This window comes from Sturnus vulgaris, chromosome Z (genome assembly GCF_052056855.1).
Source record: "Sturnus vulgaris isolate bStuVul1 chromosome Z, bStuVul1.hap1, whole genome shotgun sequence".
Taxonomy (NCBI): Eukaryota; Metazoa; Chordata; class Aves; order Passeriformes; family Sturnidae; genus Sturnus; species Sturnus vulgaris.
The window spans coordinates 79,892,909-79,899,420 of record NC_142283.1 but is presented as its reverse complement, the minus strand read 5'-3'; the positions used below and the strand labels follow the sequence as shown (position 1 = coordinate 79,899,420).

The 6,512-nt window shown below is 41.3% G+C and overlaps 1 long non-coding RNA gene across 1 annotated transcript; it reads right to left on the bottom strand.

Annotated features, from left to right (window-relative positions):
* LOC148219958 (uncharacterized) lies at positions 1-6,065 on the bottom strand. Its single transcript, XR_015799262.1, has 3 exons — positions 5,622-6,065; positions 410-503; positions 1-116 (listed from the first exon to the last, which is right to left on the bottom strand). It is a non-coding gene; the product is annotated as an uncharacterized LOC148219958 (long non-coding RNA).
* Between the last annotated feature and the right edge of the window lie 447 nt (positions 6,066-6,512).

Here is a 6,512-nt window from a genome sequence, read left to right as displayed (position 1 = left end):
CCTTTACTTGTTTCAGGCACAACTTGCCAGGGATCTCCAGGCAGAATCTGCCAATGATCAAAGATGCACTGGAAAAACCTGGCTGCCAGTGCTGGCTCTCAAATTGGCAGTAAAACCTAGTGGGAAGGAAAAAAAAAATAAATTAAAAAGGGATGAGCCAGCTACAGGAAAAAATGGAACTGGCTTATTGTGAGTTTCTGCATAGACAAAACCCTAGAACACCCTAATGGTAGCTAGGAAACTGCTGCTTTCCAATTAATTCTTTAAAGCAGGTAAAAGTGAGGCCAACTCCCACTTGCAAAAAGATCTCATGTGACCAAGTTAATTGGCAATGAAAAGGCAAAATTCAATTCAAATAGACAGAGCAGGATACTGAGAAAAAGGTGTTTAACATGTCACAGGAACTGACCTGGTCATCTTGAGCTCCTTAAGCTTATATAAGCACTCAGAAGTGTTAATTCAGTGTTCAGAAACAGCCAAGGTGAGAGATGGAGTGCTTGCACCTGTTAGAAAAGGAACAGGACACAAAACAATATGTTCAGTGACAGCCTGTCCTTCACCAGCTCCTGTGCAGTGTGGCTCTATTATTGTCAAAGCAATTACTGCAGAGAAGGTTCCAGAAAGGGAACATGAACAAAGCCCTGAACACACTCAGCCACTCGGGCCCTCCGGCGTGGGAAAGGCAGCAGTGCAGCAGGACAGATACAGAGGGCTACAAATTAAATAAAACCTCCTAAATACTCAAACCAAGCCACACAAGTATTATTAAACAAGTAAATTATTATTTTCAGAAGTCAGATTGCCAGTTTAGACTTTATAAGTTGACCATCTCTTACTTCATCACTGATTACTTAAGCAGGTTCCACACTGATGCTTTGAAAGGAGCCACCTCCAAAATAAAACATGGCATTTCTTGCAGTTTTTCCACATGAGGAGTTCCAAATGTGCCCTGTGAAACTTCTCGATGTCACAGGATACTCCTGAAGTGCATTTTTAAAAAGGGAGGAGTGAAATGGGACTCACAAACAAACCACCAGAAGAAGGGCTCTGTACCACACTGAAAAGTTTCGGGGGCAGCATAAGCAAGATCACATTATTTTAAAGTAGCATAAGTATTGGCAAGGGAGGTGTCCTATCATGGAAGCTCCTTGGGCTGGCATTGTTGTCCTTTTAAAGCTTCACATTTGTACTAAATTTTCTACCCTGCTGCTGCTGGTGACCAATTCTTCCCCCAGGGCTTGCTGCAAAGGAAAATCTTTATTTAAAATTACGGAAACCCAACCTGAAAAGGAAAAGTCTGAGTGTGCAGGAGCTGCCACATCTTTCTGGCACCCTCTGCTGGCACCAAATCTGGAAGAGCTGGCTGCCAGGAAAAAAGGAGTAAATTATCTGAACTGGAGATGATCTGAACTGAAGATATACAGGACAACAGGCTGACAAGCAGTCTGATAAATACTGTACCTGAAAAAAACATCAGTTTGGCTTAGAAAAATCACTACAGCTGCAAAACTCCCTTGCTTTGCCAGGACAGGTCTCACAAGTCATAGAGGTGGAAAAGGAATTCTCCATTTTGCTCTTTTGTCCTTGCACTCACATCCTTCAGCCCTGATGGCCAAGACATGTTTTAGGCAGCTAGGCTGGTATATTTCCTGCCCACCACCCAACACTGTCGTCTGGAATTAATTTTTAAAGGAGGTTTTAAATCTTCTGATTGCTTTTAAGACAGTTAAGACAAATTAGCATGTGAAAATCTGGGCTTAGTGATAAACAAATACTTTTAGGATGGAATGTATTTTTCAGCTTTTCTTGGAAAAATTTAATTTACTAAGAAAATCCAGTTATTCAAAGGCCAGAAGTTAATGTTTCAACAGTTCAAAAAGAGTTTATTAAAAAAATCCCAATTCTTTCTGCTGTTTCTGGTTATTTAGGATACCCATTGTTTGTTATCCCAAAGATTTAGTGACAGAAAGAAATGAGAAAAATTACCTCCAAATAGTAACTTCCCTTGAAGAAAGGTAATTTTAAATAACAATTTACCTACCCACCTACATTTTGCTATTTCCATTTAACCTTTCCGTAACTTTAGAATAAAAAGCCTCTTAGAATCACAGAATCCCAGAATGGTTTGGGTTGGAGCCCCTCTGCTCTGGAGCCAGCCTGGCACAGCTGGGGCTGCTCACCTGCACAAGAGAAGGCTCCAGGGAGAGCTCAGAGCCCCTGCCAGGGCCTGAAGGGGCTCCAGGAGAGCTGCAGAGGGACTGGGGACAAGGCAGGCAGGGACAGCACACAGGCAATGGCTTCCAGTGCCAGAGGGCAGGGCTGGATGGGATCTTGGGAAGGAATTGCTGGCTGGGAGGGTGGGCAGGCCCTGGCACAGGGTGCCCAGAGCAGCTGTGGCTGCCCCTGGATCCCTGGCAGTGTCCAAGGCCAGGCTGGACAGGGCTTGGAGCAGCCTGGGACAGTGGAAGGTATCCCTGCCATGGCAGGGGGTGGCACTGGATGGGCTCGAATGTCCTTTCCAACCCAAACTACTCTGGGATTAGAGGAGAGCTCTGTCTCCAATAGAAAATAATTAAGTGTGCTAGAATTTAATCTTAACATTCCCCCATCATATTCCTGCTGATCTCAACCACACATTCTCTGAGTCTAAAATAAATACAATGTAGTTTCCCACACATCAGCATCCAGCATATAGACATAAGCCAAACTTTATGTGTGGTACCCCAAGGCTTTTTTTGTTGCTTGCTTTGTTTCAATACCCTGTTCAACAGTGCCAAATTACTAATTATAACACAGAAACTTAATCTAAATCTATTTGAGGCAGTTTTGCTCATGTGTGCAGTAGGAGTGCTGTATTTTTGACAGCCCTTGGTATAGTGGGAATATTATACTTTTTTGCCCAAAGCAGCTTCACTGTCAGGTGGCCCCTCAGAGGATTGCACAGTGGTGTTTTTTTGCTGGTACAGGGTGGGGTAGGTGAAAGGTGATCACCTGAAGCAAGGCATGTCCAACAGGGAGCCATCAACATATCATGTATGGCCTAGGAATCCAAAATTTGCACTGGAATTTAAACTTGTTTCACCAAACATAAAAACAAACATAGACTTCTTGGGTTCCATATAGAAGGCCTCACCTAGGGATTCCCTTCACTTCAATTCAATTCAATTTAAAAAGTCATGGCATCCATTTAAGACTTCTCTATGACTACTAAAATCTTTTAAATCTTAAAGCTGTGAGTAAAATACTTATTTAGAACGAGCAATTTGGATACAACTCTATGTTTGAGTTACTAAAAACCATCACTCATTGTATTCTGTATTTCCTTGGGCTGGTGGCTTACATTCCAGCCAAAGGTTGGGATCTTGGGTTAAGCTCCTGAAAAAAGCCACGAATGTCCTTCTCTGTTGACAACACATTTGAGTACTAAAAAGAAAAATGTCAATGCATAGCCATATTTTATGGTTGTAATTTCCATATAGAGAAGATTAAAAATAAACCCAAGTGTTTTATTAAATCTCTGGCCACTTGTCACAGTTATGTGTTAGGATTTCCCTTCTCCACTGAAGAATTAAAGAAGTTTACACATGGATCCCCTTTTCCTGTGGGATTTTACAAACCTGAGGAGAACTTGAGTTACAAAGGGAACTGGGCAGTTTCTTAAATTCTCTTCTCTTAGCATTCAATGCTGCACAGAAAGTGCTGATGTGCTTTCAGGCATTGCTCTTCCAGGGCTGACTGGAATTCAGTCTTTTTGGGTACACTGGAACCCATGAGAGCCCCCAGAAATCTCATTTCTGATCACATAGCCACAGCATTTGTATCAGCATTGCACTGACATCTTGAGAAGAGGCAGGGAGGCAGTACTGGTGCCTTTTGCTAGTATGAAATAAAAAATTCCTCTGTTTTCTTAGACCAGGTGTCTGCTTTGTGTGCTGCACCACGCTCAGGTTCTGTTATCTCCCTGGCAGATTCAGTGCAGTACATTCCCAGCACATTATTTCAGATTGTGGCATTCCTGACACAGGAATTTAGCTCTGACCAGATTATAAAAAGACAATTAAGGTAAATTTCCATGCATTTTAAAAGGACCTAAAGGACTGTTGCCACTCTACAGCTCAAGGGTGAGAAATACCACCACACTGACAATTCTAATGAAGTGGAAAGGATAGGTTACCTTGAGGAGGCGTTTTATTTCTTTTATCTATGTCTACCTTGAGACTTTGATATCAAGTTCCTCTATCACTTTGGCTGCTTCTTCCTTCTTGAAATTCATAATGGCATAAAATAATCTCAAAAAATTTATAGCAACCAGAGTAAGTGATGTAACAAAGACAGGATTTGTTTATCATTTATCCTAAACATGTTGCACAGCTGAAAACCTTCTGGTGCCTCTGTTCTGGGCTTTTGTTTGAGAAGCTATTTGCAAGGATCATACAGCTTAAGATTCACAAATTACATTAAATGTTTTGCAATTCCCAAGGAAATTCCAAATTCCAGTGGGAAGGAGTTCACACAGAGATCTTTAGTAACATGATTAATATGTTATTCCAGTTAACAAATCATTCAGATTTTCTGCCTCCTATTTTTGTACCACATTTTTCACACTGTTCTTGTTTGTAATCTTTACTGAGAGTATGGACCTGCTTAAGAAGAAGGTTGGCTGTCCTAAGGGTTAAGCTGCTATACTTACCCTCTTGCAATTAAATCCAGACAAAATAGTGTTTTACCTTAAGGACAGGATCCAGAACTAGCTGGCAGAATGTCCTCAGCAATTTCTTTCCATCTGGGCTAGTGGCTGATTTGCTGAGTTTTCCAATTGCTGGATCAAAATATCTAAAGAAGATGTTTATTTTTATTCATCCAGTTTGAACTTGTGAAGTATCCATTTTCCCTACAAATTTCCACTTCGTTACTTTTAAAAGAAAGCTTTGCAAAATTTCACATTTAAACAGAGATTCAAATAACAGAAGGTGCGTAATTTCAATATAGAATAACCACTAGAAGTCTGTGGAGGCAAAGGATGGCTTTTGTTCATTTACATCTTTCATTTTTTTTTTGTTTGGTTGTTTTTTGTTGTTGTTGTTGTTGTTGTTGGTTTTTTTGTTTGTTTGGTTGTTTTTTTGTCTTTTTTTTTTTTTTTTTTTTTTTTCTATGAACACTAGCTTTAACATGCATTTTTCCAGGTTGGACAGGGTTTCCAGCAACCTGGTCTAGTGGGAGGTGTCCCTACCCTTGGCAAGGGGGTTGGAACACATGAGCTTTAGGATCCCTTCCAACCCAAACAGTTCTGGGATTCTATGATTTTTAGGCTTTTACAGGGAAATAGGCACTTTAATTAACTTTGCTATCAAGAATTCTCCTACTCCTCCCTGCTATCTCTAACTGCCTTTTGAAGCCTGGCTAAAATCATTTAAGTAAGATAAATCCTGCAGGAACCTATGAGCTACATGAGTCAAGGAAGGTCAATTTATTATAAGGTACCAGAATAACAAGAAAACACGTTGAACTTTCACACCTGTATAAATCATTCCGCTAACAGCAAGCTGTGTGCACAGCTCCTAGCAAATCGAGCAAGTTGATTTCAACAATTTCAGGTTCATGAAATTCACAGAAATACTCACGGGAATCATAAGACTGGATTTGGCGCATCTTGCGTTTGTGCATTAATTTTACCCGTGCAGGACAATTAAATCATCTAGGTTGCGAAGCTGTGAATCTTTTCTCTCTGCTCTTTTAGAGAAGCCGCGCACAGAACATCCGCATGACAAGAAATTTCCTTTCTCAGAGCCGCGGTTTAACACTCAGATACTTAAATATTTTTGTTGCTGCAGTGCCAGGCTCCTGCCTGGGGCTGCCTGTGGGAGCTCAGCTCAGCAGAAGCTCTTGTATGCACCGCTGATATCCTCAGAGTGTCACTGTGGTATCTCAGCATGGATCTGCAGCGCTCCCTCTGCTCCCTTTCCACCCCACAGGCTCCTCACCATCTCTCCCACTTCATTTCAAGCTCAGCCGCAGCTTTGAGGCAAGAGTTTCCTTCCATAAGGTGGGAATTTTCATCAGAAAGGTTAAACTGAAACTTGAGAAATATATCTGTAAAGCTCCGAGTAGGATCTGGAGGACGATTGCTTTCTGATGAGCGTTAGCTGAATTGTTAGGGAAATTTTTCTCTGGCATTTAAAATAGAGGTGGGTCATTCCTGCCTCACTGATGGAACTAGCCTGACTTAAGGGTGGCTGAGATTCATGGAATATAAGAATCAGAGTAAAATCCTAGCTGAGAGACCTTTGTTTCAGTAACTAGGTAAGCTGCAGTCAATTTTAGCTGTAAAACGAGCCAGTATGGGAGAACTCCATCTGAATAAAGGAGAAAAGAGCTAAAAACTGGTGAGAAAGTCGGTCTTGTACCTCTTTGCTGAAAAAAATGGTATCTGGTCCAGCCCAGTACTGACAATTCCTCACCTTAACAGCTGCACCACCAGGGAAAACTTCCAGTTGACTTTGCTTTTTTATTTT